General features: G+C 36.2%; 1 protein-coding gene across 1 annotated transcript in view; it reads right to left on the bottom strand.

The window, feature by feature from the left end:
• LOC149580470 (superoxide dismutase [Cu-Zn], chloroplastic) overlaps positions 1 to 23536 on the bottom strand; it is a 66845-nt gene that overhangs the window by 19633 nt on the left and 23676 nt on the right. The window lies entirely within an intron of this gene.

Here is a 23536-nt window from a genome sequence, read left to right as displayed (position 1 = left end):
AAGTCTGAAAGAACATTAACATGGTATCAAAGCAGGTCTGAGAGACGATTCCAATCAGAATTATTAAGAATACACTCAAATAATTTTGAAACCCATATTCTTCAAAATGATAAGTGGTATGAGGCTAGAAGACAAGCTTGAAGGTGATTCAGATTTTGCGGAATGGAAATTATGGATGAAGTTAACCTTCAAGAAAATGGTTTAAATAAATTCATTGAGAAATCTGAACCACCACCTAAAGGAAATGATGAGTTGGAAAAATGGGAAAGTGACAACAACAAAGCCATGAAGTTAATTGTGAACAGTGTTAAAACTCATTTACTTCCAATCATCTCAGAATTAGACACAGCACATGAGATCTACAAAGCCCTTGAAAACATGTTTGAAATTAACAATACTGTGCGAATTACCACATTAAGAGACAAACTCTCCAACATCAAAATGAATAAAGGAGAGACAATTGCTTCAAATTTCATGAGAATAACTGAATTAAGAAATCAGCTATCAACAATAGGTCATATCATGATGGAAAAGAGTTAACTAGATGTTACATCCCAAATTTTGACCTAATTTTAAATTTATTCATAGTTGTTAGATTGAACGGATTTTTCTTTCATAATCATGTGAAGAAGCTAGTCATTTATATCCGTTGTATTCATTATATTAACTGTTTAATGAAGATGCTCGTTATCCATTATTGTCATGTGATGTTTAGCAGTTGCTTGATTTTGGAATCATGGTTAATAATTAAATTCTTTATCTATATTAAATGTTACTATGAAAATTATTATGGAACTTGTTATTATCGTGGAAATATTGCACGGATGATTGCAGGAGAAGATGAAGGGGGAAGCATTGCTAAACGGGATCAACGAAATGGGATATTAGCTTAGTCCAATCATCAAATTGACAGGTATGACCTTAAATTGCCTTGGTAAAGACCTAGCGACTTGAACTTCAGGATACAATTGAAGGACCCGCATGAGCTATTAAGTAAATATTTTAAAACATAAATTAATTTAATTGAAATATAATACATACCTCAAAGGTTTTGATTGATCTTTCCACCACATCATTATAATAAATATCTATGTACGTACACATAGATATAAGAATAAAGTGACACCATAATATTTTTTTTTTAATAATAATATGATGCCACCTCATAAGTATATCTACGTGCATGTAGATAGATATAAACCATTATTATTTTCGATTTATAACATTCAAATCTTTTTCCATCTTTATTTATTCTTTTTGTTAGGAAACCAAATGACACTTGGCATATATATTTGGCGTCCAAGAGCCAAGACTCTTCTTTCCATGTTACGGCTTCTTGGAAGCCAAAGAGTCATTTAACCTTCAATTATCATGAGGTCGAGAGAGACAGAGGAGATATAACTCATTTCCGACTTCCTTCTCATTTCCGACTTCCTTTCTATCACCCAATAACTTTGCAAATACCATCCGAAACCTCTACATTTATAACATTGCCAATCTCTTTCACATCCTGGCTGGTATTATTCTTCTTTGCTGAAGACAAGATTATAATTCACACTATGATTGTGCCTGAAGATCATTTAGAGGAAGAGTCGAATCATTAGCTGTTAGCAAGACTCCAAACATTTTCCAAATTATACCAGGTTATGTGATCAATCAATTTCCAAGTAATGATACAAATTTCATTATCAGTTGCTACTGTATTTCCGATTTTCATAGCAGTAAGCTGCAGTTTATATTCATCACGCTTAAGTATCATCGGTTAGACCCTCTTAAGGAGGAGTTGTTTACCATAAATAATAGTAAAGTATCCATAACATGGAATCGTAATTTATTTATGCCATTGATAGTTAGAACCAAATGATAATTTTCTGCAAGTCCTCTAAGAACATTATTTTTTCAAATCACAGATTGTGATAGGCTAGAAACATATAAAAATACATGAATCAGTTGAGAATCAACGGATAGAGTCGATTGCTCTACAATTCGAGCACCTAGGACTCACCAGTTGTATAGCCATGGAAAAGGTGAAGAGGTGAGATGGAATCTGCAAAGATATGGAAATAAAAGTCAGACATGATACAGTAAATCTAAATTAATTTCATTTAATAGCTCATGCTCGTCCATATTATTGTTCCCCTATTGTCAAGTCAAGCGATGGTGATCAGGTCATTGAACCCATCAAAAAACCTTGGCCAAGGTCGTTTCAAAGTATGTTTGCCATCTATGATCACTTGATATCAGTGAAGCCAATTATTCAAACATGTCCGTCCATAACTGTGCGGACATTCTAAACATCGGAATGCTCAAGTGGCCGAACTAAAAGTATCTTGAGGCTGATCCTGGGGTAGGGAGGGCCTTTCTATTCAATAGATTGTGTGTAGATAAATATGGTCTGAAGTTGGGAGATAAAGCCTAAGTCAATGCTTCTCCTCTTACCGAAAGTCAAGGCTTGCACAACCAACTAAAGACTCATCGGATATTTCTTGTATGTTTTTCTTCTTTTTTCATGTTAAGTTTTTACTTTACTTACATGTATGGAAAGACAATAAATCGTTATTTCAATTATTATTGTTGATCATTGTTAAAGTTATTTCAGTTAATCATTATTAAAGTTATTACAATTGATCATTGTTACAGTTATTTCAATTAATCCTTATTATAGTTATTACAGATGATCATGGTTACAGTTATTTCAGTTAGTCGTTATTATAGTTATTACAGTTGATCATTGTTACAGTTAATTCAGTTAAACATTATTATAGTTATTACAGTTGAACATTGTTTCAGTTAATCATTGATATAGTTATTTTCAGTTATTCGTTGGTAGATAAAAGTAGTTAATGTCCCATGAAAAGGAATTCAGTATATCTGATCAATAATTTGTTGAGGAAAACTCTTTCTAGTTTGCCTTTATTTTGTTATGAAAATCCTTTTGTTACATATGGTATCAGAGCATTGGGTTCAACATTGAACCTAGGGCACACTACTTTCCATGTAAACCTAAAAATTCTTAGAGTAATTGTACAGGATGCAAGCACGTAAAACACCTCGTAAGAAGGCACGACATCCCATCTTCTTATACTTAATCGAAAACATGCCAAACTTCGACTACACTTGTTGTTCCATGCCCCAAGATAATGAAACTCTGAAAAAGACTTTGCAACGAATGAAGAAGGAAAAAGTCAGGTGGACTCCTACTATAAAGCAGCATATAGAAACAAACTAATTCAAAACTGGAACGCTCGTTAGGGCAACTCTCTTATGCACTTCCACAAATCTTGGATGGTGTGGGATATGTACAAATTTAAATCCGAACTATGAATGCTAAGAAGCAAAATTCAGATTCCATAATGTAAACATCCTCAGAAGAAGAAATTTTGTAAATAAGGCTGCCATAAATGCAGCAATAGAAGTATTAAAGTTAATTAAATAAATTGGTTTACTCATGTGTTATATTCACTCACAAACTCTTATAATTTGTTGTAGGCACACATAAAAATATGTATACAATAAATTGATATTAAAAATTGTAAATTTCCAGGTTCAACTAATAAACAAACAAAATGAGCAGCGATGAGAACATTGCAGGTCATGACATGGTCAATGAAAATAACACACAATCATCCACTGATTTATTACTTTAGATTTTGCAAGAAACACAAATGAAGTGGAATAATATGGAAAAAAAATGAATGAGATGTCAGCCCAGATGGGGCCGAACCAAGAGGAACTGCAATCCCCGCCTCCTCCCAAAACGGAGACAAAAATCTCTAAACACAACAAGAAAACCTCACAAGCTTCACCCACTCAAACCAAAAAACAAAAGAAACAAGGGATAGTGAGTGATCTATCCACAGATATTAAGAAGATCAAACCACCCAAATTTGCTAGTTCTGAATCCGGAGAGGATGCAGAGGCCTGGTTAATCGAAATGGAACAGTAGTTTGAAATGAAGAACTTTTTTGAAACCTCAAAAGCGGTTTGGGGAATATACCACTTTACCGGAGAAGCTGCTACATGGTGGGGAAACACCAAGGCTAAGCAAAACATTAAAACCACTGAGATTACCTAGGAAAAATTTGTAACTATTTTTAGAAACCGTTGGTTACCTCAAACCTTTTATGACCAAAAGGCGTTGGATTTCCAAAACATGGAGCAAAGAGATATGACTATACACAAGTACTGGGAGAAATACCCGATTACTAAAGTATGTACCACCATATCAACAAGATAGAAATCTATAAATGAGAAAATTTATCATGGGTTTGAATAATAGAATAGGAGGAGCAGTTGATGTTCTCACTCATCGAACCATGGAAGAAGATTTAGAGAAGGCTGTCCAATAGGAATATAAAATCAAGAGAGATGACTCCATCCGGGATAATAAAAGAAAAACAAACTAGAATACAAAGGGTACAGATACTAGATCTCAGAAGAAACAACTTAAGGACTATAAATTCAGCAAACCACAATCGAAAGGGAATGGAATCAAGGATTTTACAAGTAATTTCAGTACAAGTAAGAATAATAAGAGCAATGAAAAAAAGGGTCACCTTCAGGATGTTACAATTGTGGGGGAGACCATTATGCTAATAAATGCCTTGTCAAGACCAACATCAATCAGCCACACCAACCACCCCTTCCACAATAGCAGCATGTTTATCAGCAAAGGATCCACATAGCCCTTGACAATAGACAAGCAAAACAGCAGATAAGTCTAATCAAAACTCCAAGTAAGATCCACGAGAACCCCGTTTCTATTTTAATTAATACTAGAGCTTCTAAATGTTTTATATCACCAAAACTATTAAGTAGATTTCCAAAGAGATCTAGTTTTATGGCAAAACCATGGACAGTCCAATATGCAAACAAGTCAAGTGCTAAGGTAGAGCAATGTCTATTTGAGGCTCGAGTTGATTTTCCAAATTTCTCCACTGAATTGAATCTGTATGTAGCACCTCTTGGGTTTTGCGATATTATTATAGGCATTAATTAGCTCAGTGAGCATAAGGCCAAGGCTGATTGTCTTGCTAAAATTGTAGATTGTTTGGATGACCAAGGCAAACCTGCAAGCATTATAGGGATTAAACATGAAATTAAATCAAAACAAATATCTGCCATGCAACTTAAGAAACATGGAAGAAAAGGCTGCGAGATTTTTGCAGTAAGAGTTGAAGATATGAGAGATTCTATAAACATCACATATGGAGATGATTACATTTTTGAAGATGGAGAAATCAAAGAAAAATTAAAAGAATCTTTCGAAGAAAAATATCCCTACCTAAAGAATTATCAAGATGTGTTTCCCGATGAACTTCTTGGTTTACCTCCATCCCGAGTATTTGATTTTACCATAGATTTGCTACTAGGAGCAAAACCCATTTCTCAAGCTCCATATCGAATGACCACCATATAGAATTAATGGAGTTGCAAATACAATTACAAGATATGTTAAACAAGAAACTGATTCAGCTTGGGGAGCCCCAATATTGCTTGTTTGGAAGGAGTACGAAACTACGAGATTATGCATAGATTACAGAATGCTCAATAAGGTTACTATCAAGAACCAGTACCTACTCCCTAGAATTGACGACCTCTTTGATTAAATGAAAGGCGCTATAGTATTTTCGAAGATTGATTTAATGTCAGGATATCATCAACTTCTTATTAAGGATGAAGATATTCACAAAACTGCATTTAGAACTAGGTATGGGCATTATCAATTCGCAATGTTACCTTTCGGGTTAACTAATGCTCCAACAGCTTTTATGAACTTAATGAATAGCATATTCCAAGATTGCCTAGATAAGTTTGTATTGGTCTTTATAGATGGTATCCTAATATATTCAAAGAACGAGGAAAAACATCAAGAACATCTGGAAAAAGTCTTACAAAGGTTGAGAGAACATAAATTATATGGGAAATTGTCTAAGTGCACTTTCTATCAAAAGGAAATTTAGTATTTAGGACACATTATATCAGCTCAGGAATTAGCTGTAAATCCATCAAAAATCAAAGCAATTAAGGAATGGCCTATACCTAAAAATGTCACAGAAGTCAAAAGTTTCATAGGATTGGTAGGGTTCTGTAGGAAGTTTGTCAGAAATTTCTCCAAGATAGCTTACCTAATTACATCACTTCAAAGAAAGGGAAGGAAATTTGTATGAACTGAAAAATGTCAATTCGCTTTTGAATGCTTAAAGGAAAAGTCAACTATAGCACCCATACTAAGAGTACCTAACCCACAAAAGAAATTTGTCGTTATAACTAATGCATCAAGAGGAGTAGGAGGTGTGTTAATGCAGGATGAGCAAGTAATTGTATATGAATCTAGGAAATTGAAGAATTACGAGCAGAATTACACCACTCATGATCTAGAATTAGCAGCTATTGTTTATGCTCTTCAAATGTGGAGACATTACTTGATTGGAAAACCTTTTGATCTTTGATCCGATCACCACGGCCTAAAATACATTTTTACTCAACCTAATCTTAATGCTAGACAAAGGAGATGGTTGGAATTTCTAGCAAACTATGAATTTGACATAAATTACTATGAATTTGACATAAATTACATCAAGGGCAAGGAAAATAAAGTGGCAGATGCCTTCAGTAGGAGAAGACACATTTCCACAATGGCTACTATAAATTTCAAGTTAAAGGATCAAATTTTACAACATCTAAAGCATGATGAATTTTATGCAAAAATCAACCTAGCTCTCATCAAAAACCCACAAGATCCCAAGAATTCAGAATTTAGAATAGAACAAGATGGATTGTTAAAATATCATGACAGGATTTATATACTCAACAAAACTAAACTTCGGAGAATGAATCTGGAAGAATCTCATTCAGCTTCATATTCAAGACAACCTGGGGCAAGATGTCTAAGATGCCAAAGAGTAAAAGCAGAACATCGTTATCCAGCCGATCTTTTGCACCCAAATGAGGTACCAGAATAGAAATGGAAAATAATCTCCATGGACTTTGTACAAGGGTTACCTATGACACGAAATAGACAAACACCATTCTTATAGTAGTAGATAGATTAACAAAAGTTGCTCACTTTATACCAGGAAATCTAACCGATGGAGCACTAGAAATCGCTCATAAATTCATAAAGGAAATTTTCAGATTACATGGAGTTCTAGAGAAAATTATCTCAGATGGGGATGCTAGGATAACCTTCAAATTTTGGCAAACCTTATTTTCAGCATTAGGGACTAAACTAAACATTAGTTCAGCTTATCATCCCAAGACAGATGGTCAAACAAAAAGAGTAAACCAGGTATTAGAAGATCTTTTGAGAGTTTATTGTATGGATCGGCAATACTAGTGGCAAACATATTTACCCTTGCTAGAATTTACTTATAACAATTCCTATCAATCCACCATTAAGATGGCCCCCTTTGAGGCTCTATATGGCTGCAAATGTATAACTCTTGTGAGCTGGAATCGATTGGAAGATAGAATTATTGTTGGATCTGAAATGCTTAAGAAAATGGAAGAGCAGATAATCCAAATTCGTCAGAGATTGAAAGAAGTCATTGATAGATAGAAAAGTTATGCAGATGCAAAAAGAACACCTAGGGAGTTCTCAATGGGAGAAAAGGTCCTATTAAGAGTAAAACCTCAGAAGAGTACCATCAAGTTTGGTAAGAATGCCAAGTTAGCGCCAAGGTATGTGGGACCCTTTGAAATAGTGGAAGTTATGAACCCAGTAGCCTACAGAATTGCCCTACCACCAGCTCTTGCAAGGATGCATAACGTCTTCCATGTGTAATACCTTAAGAAATACATTATTCATCATGATCATATAATTGATTGGAAGCTATTACAGGTGCGAGAACCAGAGGTGGTGAAAATAGAACCACTCAGAATACTCAAGGTGAGGTGACTCAATGCAAGGTCCAGTGGGATCAATATGCAGAGGATAATGTTACCTAGGAGCATTATCACGAAATTTTTCAAAAATACCCTCATCTTTTCTCCAAGGCTAGAGCCTGAACCTTTACTTTCTTGAAAATAATCTGAATAGATATTGTTTAAGTTTTGTTATGATATTCATCGGGGATGATGAAAAACTTAAGGGGGAAGATATGTTACATCCCAAATTTTGACCTAATTTTAAATTTAGTCATAGCCGTTAGACTGAACGGATTTTTCTTTCATAATTATGTGAAGTAGGTAGTTGTTTATATCCGTTGTATTCATTATATTAACTGTTTAATTAAGATGGTCGTTATCCATTATTACCATGTGATGATTAGCAGTTGCTTGATTTGGGAATTATGGTTAATAATTAAATCCTTTATCTCTATTAAATGTTATTATGAAAACTATTATGGAACTTGTTATTATCATGGAAATATTGCACGGGTGATTGCAAGAGAAGATGAAGGGGGGAAGCATTGCTAAACGGGATCAACAGAATGGGATACTAGCTTAGTCCAATCATCAAGTTGACAGGTATGACCTTAAATTGCCTTGGTAAGAACCTAGCAACCTGAACTTCAAGATACAATTGAAGGACCCGCATGAGGTATTAAGCAAACATTTTAAAACATAAATTAATTTAATTAAAATATAATACGTACCTCAAAGGTTTTGATTGATCGTTCCATCACATCATTCTAATAAATACCTGTGTATGAACACAAATATAAGAATAAAATGACACCATAATATTTTTTTTTATAATAATATGATGCCACCTCATAAGTATATCTACGTGCATGTAGATAGATATAAACCATAATTATTTTCAATTTATAACCTTCCAATCTTTTTCCGTCTTTATTTATTCTAATTGTTAGGAAACCAAATGACACTCGGCATATATATTTGCGTCCAAGAGTCAAGACTCTTCTTTTAATGTTACGGCTTCTTGGAAGCCAAAGAGTCATTTAACCTTAATATATCATGAGGTCGAGAGAGGAAGAGATATAACTCATTTCCAACTTCCTTCTCATTTCCGACTTCCTTTCTATCACCTGATAACTTTGCAGATACCATCTGAAACCTCTACATTTATAACATTGCCAATCTCTTTCACCTCTTGGCTGGAATTATTCTTCTTTGCTGAAGACGTGATTATAATTCACACAGTGATTGTGCCTGAAGATCATTTAGAGGAATTAGTTGAATTATTAATCGTTAGCAGGACTCCAAACATTTTCCAGATTATACTAGGTTATGTGATCAATCAATTTCCAAGTAATGCTACAAACTTCATTATCAATTGCTACTATATTTCCGATTCCCATAGCAATAAGTTGTAGTTTATATTTATCATGCTTAAGTATCATCGGTTAGACCCTCTTAAGGAGTTGTTTACCATAAATAATAGTAAAGTACCCATAACATGGAATCGTACTTTACTTATGCCATTGATAGTTAGACCCAAATGATAATTTTCTGCAAGTCCTCTAAGAACATATTTTTTCAAATCATAGATTGTGATAAGCTGGAAACATATAAAAGTACATGAAATCATTTGAGAATCAACGAACAAAGTTGATTACTCTGCAATTCGAGCACCTAGGACTCACCAGCTGTATAGTCATGGAAAAGGTGAAGAGGTGAGATGGAATCTGCAAAGACATGGAAATAAAAGTCAGACATGATACAATAAATCTAAATTAATTTCATTTAATAGCTCATGCTTGTCCATATTATTGTTCCCCTTGTCAAGTCGAGCGGTGGTGATTGAGTCATTGAACCCATCAGAAAACCTTGCCAAGGTCATTTTAAGGCATGTTTGTCATCTATGATCACTTGATGTCAATGGAGCTAGTTATTCACACATGTCTATCCATGACTGTACGGACAAACACCGGAATGCTCAGGTGGCTGGACTAAAAGTATCCCAAGCCTGATCCCAGTGTAGGGAGGGTCTTTCTATTCAATAGATTGTGTGAGGATAAATATGGTCCGAGGTTGGAAGGTTAAGCCCAAGTCAATGCTTCTCCTAAAAAGACATCCACCATCATGGAATACCTTTTGACAAGGAGTGTGCTCTCGAACCAGATTTCCTAAATTTGAAAGACTCAAAGCTGATTGTGTACAAGAAGAATGCATGCAAATATCTCGAGGTCTGAATATCTCGTTACCAAAAGAAGATATGCAAGTCCTTTCTACTCAAGTAAATAAGAAAAAGAGGAAACAAAAATTCAAAGGAAAAAGGAAGCAGCCAGACTATTACAAAATGCAATGTTTTAGATGCGACAAGTTTGGTCATCCAACATCTAAATGTCCTGATAGACTTAAGCAACAAGCTTTGTTTCCAAATGTCGGCAACTCAAATGGAAACTTTGAAAATAATGCTTTCTACTCAGCCCTATCTAGTGAAGTGTCTAATAGATCAAATACATGGGTAATTGATAGTGAAGCTTCTCAACACATTATTGGCATCAAAAAACAGTTAGATTCAGTCAAGGAAGATTATGTTGACGAAGTAACTATTGGAGATGACACCATCTATCCAGTATCCAATAAAAGGCATTGGTACTTGTACTATAAATCGGAAATCTAGAATCTCAATTGAACTAAAGTACTATACGTACCAGTCATAAAGAGAAACTTAGTCTCTATATCAGCACTTGAAAATGAGGGATACAAGGTCACATTTATGGAGCGAAAAATCTTAGCTTGGCCTAAGAACTCATATATCAAAAATGCTCACAAGATTGGTTCTAGACATGGTTGTCTATACAAACTAAACTCTTCTCTCCTACAGCTCTTTTTCATGATACCTACAAAGAGAATGAAATCTGGCACAGGAGACTAGGGCATCTTCATTTCCGAGGATTACCTTCTCTGGAGAAAATGGTAACAGGGTTACCTGAACTTCATCCTAACCACAAAGGAACCTGTAAAGGTTGTGCCTTAGGGAAGAACATCAAAACCACCTTTCATAACAGTGAGAATAAAACCAAAGAAATCTTAGAGCTTATTCACTCCGACTTATGTGGACCATTGTCAATTCTTTCTCTTGGGGGTTTCTATACTACATCATATTCATGGATGATTTCTCCAAGAAGACATGGATTTACTTTCTCAAATGTAAAGAGTCTAAAGAAATCTTGACAAAATTTACAGAATTCAAAGCTCTTGTAGAAAACATGTCTGGAAAGAAAATCAAAATTCTAAAAACTAATAATGGAAAAGAATATATTTCTAAGATCTTAATAAATTATTGTAAAACAGTTGAAATCAAGAAGGAGTGTTCAGTCCCCTACAATCCCCAACAAAATGGAGTAGTAGAGAGAAAGAATAGAACTATTGGTGAAGCTACTAAAGCTATGCTTTATGATCAAAACCTTGAAACCTTCCTTTGGGGTGAAGCCTCTAATACTGTTGTCTTCATTCAAAAAAGATGTCCACACTCTCACCTTGACCTTAAAACTCCTGAAGAAGTATTTTTCGAAAAGAAACCTAATCTTAAAAATTTAAGAATATTTGGATGTCCCGACTACATGTATATTCCTAAGGAGAAATGAACAAAACTAGATCCTTCAGGAAAAAGAGGAATCTTTGTAGTATACAGTGAAACATCTAAAGCTTATTGTATATACATCCCTGGTTAGAGGAACATTGAGTTAAGTCAAGATGTAATATTTGATGAAGACACTACTTATAAAAGATCCAAAGATGAAGATGAGTCAAATTCTGAAGAAACTCTAGAAGAACCAGGTTTTGATATTGAGAGGGAGACCCTAACGAAAGAAGATAACTATGTCAAACCTGTGGACATGTCTCGCATTTCTAAGGAAAAGAAAAGACCACTGTGGACCAGAAAGTTAATTGAAGAAAACAATTCCATCCCCACTGAATCTATTAGAGAAAGAAAACGACCAAACATATTTTCTAGCTACATTGCATTGATGAGTGAAATATCTAAAAGTCTGAACCTTCTCATGTAAAATAAGCCATGAAACAACAAAACTGGAAAGATGCTACAAAGAAATATAATTCCATAGACCTAAAAACAAATTTGGTGTCTCCTCCAAATGGTTATTCAAGATCAAACATATTGCAAACGGAAGTATTGACAAATACAAAGTTAGGTTTGTTGCAAGGGGTTTCTCCCAAAAGGAAGGAATCTACTATGAGGAGACCTTTGCTCCGGTAGCTAAATATACTTCAGTCAGAACTATTATAGCCATTGTTGCATCCAAGGGATGGAAAATTCATTAGTTGGATGTCAAATCGCATTTTTTAATATAGTAATAGAAGAGGAAGTTTATCTTGAACAACCAAAAGGATTTGCGGTGCTTAGTAAATAGTCACATGTATGTAAATTAAAGAAGGCACTATATGGACTAAAACAAGCTGCCCGAGCTTGGTATGAACAAATAGATCATCACTTAACTAAACTTGGCTTTACTAAAAATAATGTAGACCCTAATTTGTATTACAAGGGGATATGTTGATTATGGTTTTATATGTTGATGACCTTTTGATTACAAGTGAAGATCACCTGATTGAAAAATGTAAACAAGATCTTGCATCCGAATTTGACATGAAGGATTTGGCACTACTACACTATTTCTTGGGACTAGAAGTATGGCAACATGCAAATGAGATCATCTTAAATCAAGGGAAGTACACACTAGTCATACTAAAACGATTTGGCATGATGGACAGCAAACCAATGAAGACTCCTATGGCGACAAACCTATAGAAAATAAAAGAGGCAACTGAAGATTCTAAGAATGTTGATCCTACACTCTATCGACAAATCATTGTATCTCCAATGTATTTAGTGAATACAAGACCTGATATATGTTATGCAGTAAATGCTCTTAGTTAGTTCATGTATGAACCCAAACAAGTTCATTTAGTAGCAGCAAAACACATTCTCAGATATCTTCATGGTACAGCTGGAGAGGTCTAAGATACACTAACACTGAACTGAATCTAAGTGGATACACAGTCTAACTGGGTAGGAAATTCTGCTGATCGAAAGAGTACATCAAGATGTTTTACCTAGGGATCGGCAATGATATCATGGTTCAGTAGAAAACAATCATCAGTTGCTCAGAGCTCCACAGAAGCTGAATACATAGCTGGGTCTATGGGTGCCCATGAAACCATATGGTTGAGGAAACTTCTAGTCAGATTATTTAAGAAGCCTCTACCACCTACTACAATCTATTGTAATAACCAGAACTATCTCAAACTCTCCCTAAATCCAATATTCCATAACAGAGAAAAACACATTAGGATACCATATCATTATATTCGAGACATGGTTGAGAAGAATGTGATTGAGTTGAGATATATCAGTACAGAGAATCAAATTGCAGACTCTCTTACCAAACCACTTGCAAAGACAAAGGTAGAACACTTTCGTAAAGAACTTGGTATGATTGTAAATTCTGAGAAAATTGTTGTGAGGTTTTCACACATCGCCCCAAAATCTTGGGGACCCCCTTTTTAATCGCCTTTAAGGCCAGTGGAGAAGGTTAGATGTATTTTTCACCCGGTTTCAACTTGATTTTCCAGAGCTATCAGTTCTATCCTTAGGCCGAATAAGTTCAAAATTGATTTCAACTTGGCAGGATAAGATTGTGAATTTTGTACTTAGACGATTTCTTTTGAAAATTTGGATTTAATTGTAAATTTGAATGATTTTCAAATAAGGAAATTTTTCGTTAGACTTAGGTTCTTGGAAAATCCTTTTTTTTTTTGGTGAAATAGAATTTAATTTTGTAAGATGAAGTTAAATTGCAAAATCGATTTTTACTCTAGAGGCAATTTTATTTTTTGTCATAAAATTTTAATTATTTAGCAAAATCGATTTAGAGGAAAATTGCAAAAATTGGCTTTAATAGATTAAATTTGCCTTGAAAGCTTTTGGTATTTAATGAAATTGGTAAATTAATATTAAGAAATGGCTTTTGGTTAGCCAAAATTCAACTTCAAGGATGTATTAATTAGCGAACCCTCATTAAATAGAAATTTTTAGCATCCCCAAGGCACCATTCAATTTAGTTTTGCAATTTGTGGTTAATTAGTAAATTAAAAGTGCAGTTTTCATTTTAGAAAATTAAAATTTTGGCAAAGTATTTAAAATGGGCCACTAACTTAGCTTTAATTTTGGTTTTTTTTTCCTCTATAGGACCAAGTCGGCCAGCCTGGGAGGAAGGTGAAAGCTGCTATAAAGGGAGTCCCCTCCCATTTCATTTTCATCAATTCATTTGCTCCTCATGCTTGGGCGAATTTGAAGCAAGGGCAGATTTCCAGACTTTGGCGAAATTGGTGAAAGGCAGTTTTTTGGCGATTTTTGGGCAATTTCTCCATTGCCATTGTTGGGCGATTTGTCTAAGGGCCAGATTTTTTGCATTTTTGGGGATTTTTGCTCCACTTTGTGGGCTGCGATTTGTGCCCTAGATGGCAGATTTTACAGATTTTGCTCCTTCTTTGCTTGGGCGAATTTTGTGGAAGGGCAGATTTTTTTTCATGCTTGGGCGAATTTTGTGGGAGCCGAATTTTGTGGGGGCCGAAATTTGTGGAAGACAAAATTCTGATTTTCTAGAGGGGCTGCAATTTCTATATCAGATTTGGGCGATTTTGTTGGGAGAAGAGATACATATGAAAGTTTGATTTTTGCATAGAAGGCAAGCGTTGGATAAGCTTAGAGGCTTTGTTTTCTAATTTGCAAAGGGATTTGTAATTCTTTGATGTCATATCCCGGGTTCCGAAAAGTTGCTGTAAGATTATTAGTTAAGGTGAAAGTCATCATCTAGAGTTGCAAGGAGTGCTTAAGCTGACATCCATTCTTTCGCTCTTTTCTAAGAATTGCACTACTTGGTTCTTCTTGCCTTTTGGTCCACCACTCTACCATCCCGTAATAGGGCGACGAGCATGGAGGATGATAGTGCAAGTAAGAATCCCAAGCGGGCAAACGCTAAGAAAGACAAAGAGGATATGACGCCCAAAACTTCCTTCTTCTCGAAAATGAAGAAAATAACCGATACTAATATCGCTACAGTGGACATGATACGGATGAGGGACAGACTAAAGGAAGGACAATCCCCCTTGGCAAAGAGGATATACAAGAGCGGAATTGTACATGCAACAGCTTTTCCTCCTACTTTGCCTTGTCCGGAATTGATTATGGAGTGTGCATCCAGATTTGATCTAGACAGTAAATCCATCATTTTTGGCGAAGGGAAGAGAGTGTTGGCCAACATTGGCGAACAAGCAATTGAAGAGACATTTAATATTCCCCAGAGCAAGGGCATGACAGTTGTAATGGTGGATCAGGCGGCCAAATCATTTCAAAGTAACCAAGAGGCCTACTTCTCACATCTAAAGCGGAATTGGATACACGAAGGAAGGAAAGGAGTTAACAAATCAACAAGGCTTACAGTGGCAAATTTCAAGCCGGAATATGGCGATCTCATTGTTCTTCTCAGCCGGATCATGGGCCTAGCTCAAGCTATGCAATTCGAAAACTAGATGTACTTCTTCATTGATGAAATTGAAAAGGGAAAAGGAAAATTTGATTGGGCTAGGATCATAAGTGAAAATTTAGAGTTGCAACTTAGAACAGTTCAAAACCAAAGGCAATTCTACATGGGATCCTATCTGTTTTACTTAATTGCTAGATTGTATGAGAGTCCGGGACTTAGGGCCTTAGGAGAGATTGGTAATGGGCCGGGGCAATATTTGGTGCATGAATGCTATCCGCAGCTTCATTTGCACAATAACAAGGATTACAAGATGTTTTGCAATGCATTCGCCATGAAGACAGTAAGGGTATTACAAGGGGCGCCTGCTAAGAGACTTTCATCGGAAGCAGAAGCAAGGATTAAGAAGTTTGGGAGTCGGTTCATCCAATTCCCGCAATTCACATACATTAGAGTGGCAGGAAGTACAGTTTGTCCCAAGAGGCTTCCAAGATACCCGCCCGACAAGGTAGTTTTGATGGAATTGGCTAGGCAGCTTGAGCACTATGATAGAGTAATGAGGAATGAGGGGAAAACAGGCGTTTCCTTCTCAATTATAATTGGCAATGATAGTTGCCCAAATCGGGCCACCTTTGAGGCTGCGGAAAAGGAATTGGAGTGGTATCATCTAGGATGGTACAGAGCAAGGCAAGGATTCGACCCTGTTGGTCTTATCAAGGCATCTCATGGAAGCGAATTTAAGCATGTTCCCACTATAGAGGACTTTTGGGCCAATGCAAAGGATGATTTTCACGTGAGAAAGCTAGCTTTCTCGAGATTGTCGGTGAACATGATGAGAGATATCAGATGGAGAGGCCTTGATATTCCCGATCGATTGGAGGATGATCGTAGTGTGTTGAGAGAAGACTATGAGACAGTAGTTGGAACAGAGTTGAATCCAGTGGATTGGGACGATCATCAGGATCCTTCCTTGGAGGCAGTCACAAGGACAGTAGATTTGCATACCGAGTCGTGGTATAATGCCAAGATGAGAAAGCTACAAAGACAAAAGGTTCTCCTTACTTATGAGATGATGAAACCGAAGGAAGGTCTAGTAGAATCAATCGGACAGAAGGGTGAAGGAAGTGGCCGGCAATCAGAGACAGTTAGAAATAGCAAGAAGAGGGCTTTGGAGGTAGAGAAAAGCCAAGAACGTTCGGAACCTCCAGCCAAGAGACAGCGGGCAGCGCCGTCAAGGGAGAGTATAACTAAGGCTAGAAGCCAAGAGGTCAATTCGAGTGATAAAGGGGCCGCAGTGGAGGTGAGCTCTGATTCGGAATCAAGTGGCTACAGTGAAAGTACGGAGTACTCCCCTCTCTCGGAGAACCAGCAAGGAAATATGGCAGAAACTAGTAGAGAAGAAGATGGGCCGATTGATATTGAAGAGATAAGTCAGGCGTCTAAGGCCGTTGGTGATGCTTTGTTGGTCGAACCGAATCCGGATTTGGGGAGATGCACTGCACCACTATGGTTAAGGCAAATGCTTATGCCGAGAGGCGAGGTGGTAATGGCTCACGCAGTTGATGATATCCAAGGACTAATAGAAAAGGATGATAGCGAGAACCAAAAACAGATGGCAAATACGGTGGCAAGGGTAATCAGAAGCGACAGTGATGGTCACCGAAGGGTTCAGATTGCTATACCAACAGTCAATAAGGCAACGGATGAGATTGCAGCCTGGGAGTACGAAATAGCAGAACATAATTTGGGAAGAAATACAGATGATATGGAATGTGAGGAGGTTCAGGAAGGCATAGCATCAATCAGAGAAAGATTGAGGAAGGCAAACGAAAGGATAGTAAAGTTGGAGGCCGAAAACAAATATTGGAGAGATTGCCAGCCAATCCAACAGCTGCATCAGGCAGCCCTTCCTCAAGACAGCGGGAGCAATTCAGAAGAGGTATCAGCTCAGTTACATGAAGTAAGGGGTTGGATCTATGATACAATCCAAGATGGGCGAAATTTCTTGCCCTCCTTCATCTCAACATTCCAGTCATTGGTGACTGTTAGAAACAAATTCAGATTATTTGACGAGGAATGGAAGAATTTTCTTCCCATCAAGGATTTGGTTATTCCTAGGCTGCAGGCGTTCATTAGGCTACCGGAGGCATATTTGGAAAGAGCCCGGTTGGTTGATGAGAGAGGATTGAGCATAGTTGAATCTTGGTATGTCGCATTGACTACCAGATTCAGAACACTTGAAGAAATTCATGATGAGATTGCACAACACGGCCCAAGCGTCGACACTTCCATTTCGACCATGATGAGCGACGTTGGGGTGGCGCTTGATTTTGAGGGTATTAGAGAGGAGGATGTCAGTGAGACAGGATTTGGATCGAGATTGGATGAGTTAGGAAAGGCTGCCGTCAAAAGGAAACATCTGAACACCCTTTCCTCACTCAATGCTTTTATTGGGTTTGCAAAGGAATATGAGAAGGATCACGAAAGGATACTACAAGCAGCAAACAGCGTGGCAAAGTCAGCAGAACTCCGAGCGAAGCACACACCTTGTCCTCCTATGGAAGAAGTTAACGAAAGGCTAGCTAAGTTCATTGCCTTAGCTAAAAGAACAAAAGAAAAATGAAGAATTATATTAGAAGATCATCTTATGTAAGCCCAAGTGGCAACTTTCTCTTTCTTCTAGAATAGGACAAGTGTTTGTTTCTGATTGGCCACCATTTTGGTGCCTTCTCATTGGTTGCCACTTTTGCACTTTTTTCATTGGTCCATTGATGAGGTGGCATCTTCTCATTGGCCGATGGGGTGGCAACCCTAATTAGGGTTTTTGGATCCAATCTGGATCGTCGATCTTGTTTTGATCTCTACCGTCCATTGTATTTTGGACCTCTATATAAGGCCATTGGCTCTCATTTGTAAAGGGGGGGGTTTGGAGAAATTGTTGCGAAAATAATACCAAAGTGCTCTCTTTTTCATTGCATGTTGACTAAGAACATTGGGTGTTATTGCATGTTTTCTACTTCCACATAGTTAAATTTTCTTTTCAAGTTGAAGCAATTTCATTTCAAGTTGTTAGAGTAAGAGTAAAATAAAATGGATAGTTGCATGGTAGCTTTGGTAGATGTTTGATAGGGGTCAACACTAGGCCACTAGCATCCTAGCGGCTGGTTGGGAGGCTTTGTGTGGTGATCTAGTTTACTTTCCTTTGAAGCATTGCATCTATGGAGGTAGGGCCGCTGGTTAGCCTTCATTAGATTCGATCCCCGTCCATCTGCTAACCTTCCATTCTTAGGAGTAGGAGTAGTTGAGCAGCCAAATTTCATGCTTAGAAGAGGTTAGTTAGAGAAGTAAACCAAAACATCGGCATTCTCACCTTCCATCGCCATTCACCCTACATTGCCATCATCGCGCCATCAACATCATCTAGCATTCACACCGAACCACCATCTCCATTTTCTCACCAAGATCCAAATTTTTCTCAAACAAGAAAACGTAAGGCCGCCTACGTGATTACCAGCAAATCACATTGATAAAACTGAGCGAGTATCCAACGGTGTAAGGAACATTGGAGTTATACTCATGTCCCATGAGAGATAACTTTTCAAGAGAGGAATTGTGTATTTGATATTTTGTATCAAGCATCCAATTACTAATATGTTATGTAGTGACACAAAACTCGCATCAACAAAAATGTCTCAAAATAACTGATTATTGTACATTATATATTATATAAATGTTGTAAATTTATAAAACTTGTGTCTATCATTGGAAAGTAACGACTTTCAAATGACTTTCACTTGTACTTGCAAAAGTTATTGAAAGGTGACAATCTTACAATAAGTTAAGTCAATTTTATGTAAATGATTGAAAGGCATTATCTTATAAATCAACAACTAGGTGTTAGATGTCATTTAAAATTGACTATCTAAAAGTTGTTTGTATAGATATATATTTGGGATATCTTGCCTTGATATTTTGATAGGCTAATGCTCATGTTGTATAATATAATAATATTAAAATAGTAATTGATGAATATCCTATGTTGATATTCTGATAGGTCAATACTTATTAGATATATTTTTGGAAGTCTTCTAATCAAAGACTTCTTTTGTGTTTTCTTATATAATTTCAATAGTATTTGTGTTTATCCTTCTAATCTAAGAGGGAGTGTTGAATTATAGCTTAGTTGGATATTGAAATTATATATTTCAATGAGTGTATATATATATAATTACTTGCACACCATATATTCATATCGCGCTATATATATATAATGTCGGTGCACTTAAATATATATGTTGATAAGCATTTTGTATATTGAAACCTATGTTCCCTGAGAATGCGTACCCGGCCTAAAACTAGGCGTTTTGGAAACGGGGACATCCTAGGGACGGGGGGACGAGTATGGGACATCCCCTAGCCATCCCCAAAAAGTGAAAAATTGCAAGGGGCGTCTTCGAAACTTGGGGACGCTGAGGAAAAAAGGGGGACAGCCAGCCGATACGGAAAGGGGACATCTAGACGTCCCTCGATCGTACCGGGTACAGCCAACTATCCCACTTTTTTTGTATGCATAAAATTAAAATAAGTGAATGTAAAAAAGCATTTTAAAGCCTCCAACTAGGTTGCCCAGGTGGGCCCCACCCCTCCAAATGCCCTAAAAGTTTTAAACTCACCACATTTTAGTTGTTTTGTCATTTGTTTGGTTTTCATTTTGTGTTGCAATTGGCTGGAGTTTTCATTTTGCAAAAAGAGGAGATGATATTTTTGCTTCCAAGAGCTTGACCAAGGGTTTGATCTTCTATTTTGTGCACCAAGTAAGTATGGAACTCTTTATGCTTCCATCTATCATTTTTTAAATAGATTTGCAGCTTGCAAAATCTGATTATTTTAATTATTTTTTCATTGTTTTGTCATTTGTTTGGTTTTCATTTTGTGTTGCAGTTGGCTGGAGTTTTCATTTTGCAAGAAGAGGAGATGATATTTTTGCTTCCAAGAGCTTGACCAAGGGTTTGATCTTCTATTTTGTGCACCAAGTAAGTAAGGAACTCTTTATGCTTCCATCTATCATTTTTTAAATAGATTTGCAGCTTGCAAAATCTGATTTTTTTAATTATTTTTTCATTGTTTCAGCTTATATATCTATTGCCTATTTAAACCTCAAGAGTCAAAACAAAGCACAATGACCAACAGTGGGAGAGTACTAGTAGTAGTAGTGATGAAGAAAATGTGGTTGGGGTTGATGTTTCTAGTAGTGAGACTAGGAAAAAACCCGATCCTAAATCTTATTTATTTAAATGCCCTTCCACCATTATTAGTGCCGGAGCACCTCAAAAAATATCAAAATATTAACAAGCACAAAAATTCAACCAGAACAAAAAAAATTAGCATAGTTCAAGGAGGTACACAAAGTCATGTTTAATCATTATTTATGATTAAATATATATTTTGTAATGGGAAAAAATACATATATAATGGAGAATTAGTAAATTTAAAACAAAACAAAACAAAAAAAGAGAAAAAGCAATTACATTCCTCAAATGTAATAGACCAATTCACAAATGGTAGTTGTGATCAGCTGAGAGTCAGTTTTTAGCTAGTTTTGGTTTCTAATGATTCTTATATTAAAAAGAATCAGATTTTTCTTTTGACGACCCGCTCTTGGAGGGAATAACTGAGAACAGAAACTTGTGTCAAAAATTATAACGAGGGATGTAAAGGAGAGATTGGAATAATAATACTAGTTGCTGAATTTTCCATGTGTTTTGAATTGCAAGTTTAATGGTTTTCAGAGCTTCATTTAGTTGCAATGACCAATTCCAATTTGGAAAGAAATAAAATGGTAGTTAATATTAATCTGACTTGGGATTGGTTTTTAATGTTTGGTCTTTACATGAAAGTGCAGATTTATTACTCTATTTTGCCCATGAAAATCGATAAGGATAATATTGGGGTCTTCTTGGCATCAATATTTTTTTATTCATTTATGTTTATTGCTGCATAATCGGGCTGCACATATTTGGTTTGACTTAGACATCAATGAGTCTTCGAAGTCATCCATTTCGTTGCAATAAATCAGTTTTAAATGAATCTGAAAATAATCCATAGTATCGGATTTACATTTGGGAATGTTCAATATTGATCGAATTGGTGTTGATGATGACTCAAAGTCCTGAGTTATTGATAATGTGCAATACAGATTGAGAAAGTGTTGCCAAGAGCTTGGTTATAAGCAAACTATTTGACAAAATGTGTGATAAAGATTGAAATGAAGTATTGTCTTTTTCCTCTAATCGGTTGAATTATTGTCAAAAGTAATGGCATGCCTATAGATATTGTTGTTTTGTGATTTCCTCCGCATCAATCATGAAGAATTTTGCAAAGGGTCCTTTCAATAGGAAAAAACCTCTTCTTCAATAATCACACCTAGGGCAAAAGATAAAAAGAATTTGGGAAGGACTAGGGTGTGGGATTGTCATGTTTAACCTAATGATTTTAGGGGCAGCTATACAAAAGTGAAGTCATGCTTTTTAGGTCTTTCACGCCAAGGAGTCAAAGCTTGTCCTAACTTGACTGATGAACAAAAATTAGAATGCCAACGATCGCACTTGAAGGCTGAAATGGAGGGGAACAATTTGATAATGACATCACCCTCTATTCCCTCACAATCATCTAGGCATATGTCATCTGCCATTGGTACTAGTATCAGCCCTACTGAGTCTAGAAGGAAGAGAAAGATGAGTAGTGGTGAGAAGGGCTTGGAGGAAAGTATGTTTAATGCACAGGCAAAGGAAAAATGTGAGGCATCCATTGGTAGATTCTTTGTTGCTAATGGTATCCCATTTAATGCAACTCGTTCCACTTATTATAAACAAATGGTGAGAGATATTTTGAGCATGAATTCCTCATTTGTACCCCCTAGTGAGCGTAGGCTACGAACCACCATCCTAGATGAAGAGTACGCAAAGGTTGCTTTGTTATTTGAGGATATGAAATGCACTTGGGTTAGGACGGGCTGCCTTATTGTGATGGATGGGTGGACCGATGTTGGACATCGGCCACTCATCAATATCATTGTCACATCCCCTGCTGGCTCTTATTTTTTGAAAGTCGTACATTGTTTAGGAAAGAAGAAGGATGCAAAATTTCAGTTCACCATTTTGATAGATGCCATAGAGGAGATTGGGTCGTCTAGTGTTGTACAAGTTATCACAAATTCTACACCTGTGTGCAAATCAGCCGGTTTGATGATAGAGGGTGTTTATAGGCACATCTTTTAGAGCCCTTGTTGTGTTCATTCCTTGAACAATGCATTGATAGGGAAGATTGAATGGGTAAAACAGGTGGTGTTAGAAGCTAGAGAAGTGTAAGTGTTTATTTGCAACCACTACACTTCACTTGCTCTATTCAGGGCCTTCTCTTAGGAGTTCCTCAAACCAACTGAGAAAAAGTATGTCAATTTTAATTATAGTTTACTTTTAGTTTATTTTAACTTTAAGTTATTTATAAGTTTACTCACATGTGATGCTTTTAGTTTTAAATTTTAATCACTAATGTTAAAGTTTAACTTTATTAATATTTAAATTTTAAATTTTAATCATTAATGTTAAAATTTATTAATATTTTAATTTATAATTGTTGCTATAGGTATTACACATATTTCATCTTGATGGAGAGGATGATTGAGGTTTATAAGGCCCTTCAATTGATGGTGGTGAATTCTAAGTCCTCTGAAGGAAAAGCAGTGAGGCAAAGGATCCTTGATGAGAGTTGGTGGTCCACAATGAGGTAAGTTGTTGATTTTTAAATTTAAGTTAGTCTTTTACTTGCTGATTTTCCTACTAACAGTCTTAATATTCTTAAAATTCTAATTCTAATTTTAATTTTTGTTTGCATCTTGCAAATATATTTGCTCTATCATAGTACCCATTGTAGATGTCATTAGATATGTTGATACTGACGCTCCTAATTTAGGAGAGATCTATGAGACTATTGACAGCATGTTGGAAAGATGAAGAGAATTGTTGCAGCAAAGGATCCTACATTGGAGTTTTATGAGGAGCATATTAGGCCTATTGTGATGTGGAGGTGAAACATGACGAATACCCCGCTTCATA

Source organism: Cupressus sempervirens, chromosome 1 (genome assembly GCF_028749045.1).
Source record: "Cupressus sempervirens isolate cs-2001-9-10 chromosome 1, ASM2874904v1, whole genome shotgun sequence".
Taxonomy (NCBI): domain Eukaryota; kingdom Viridiplantae; phylum Streptophyta; class Pinopsida; order Cupressales; family Cupressaceae; genus Cupressus; species Cupressus sempervirens.
This window is presented reverse-complemented; position numbering and strand designations above follow the sequence as displayed.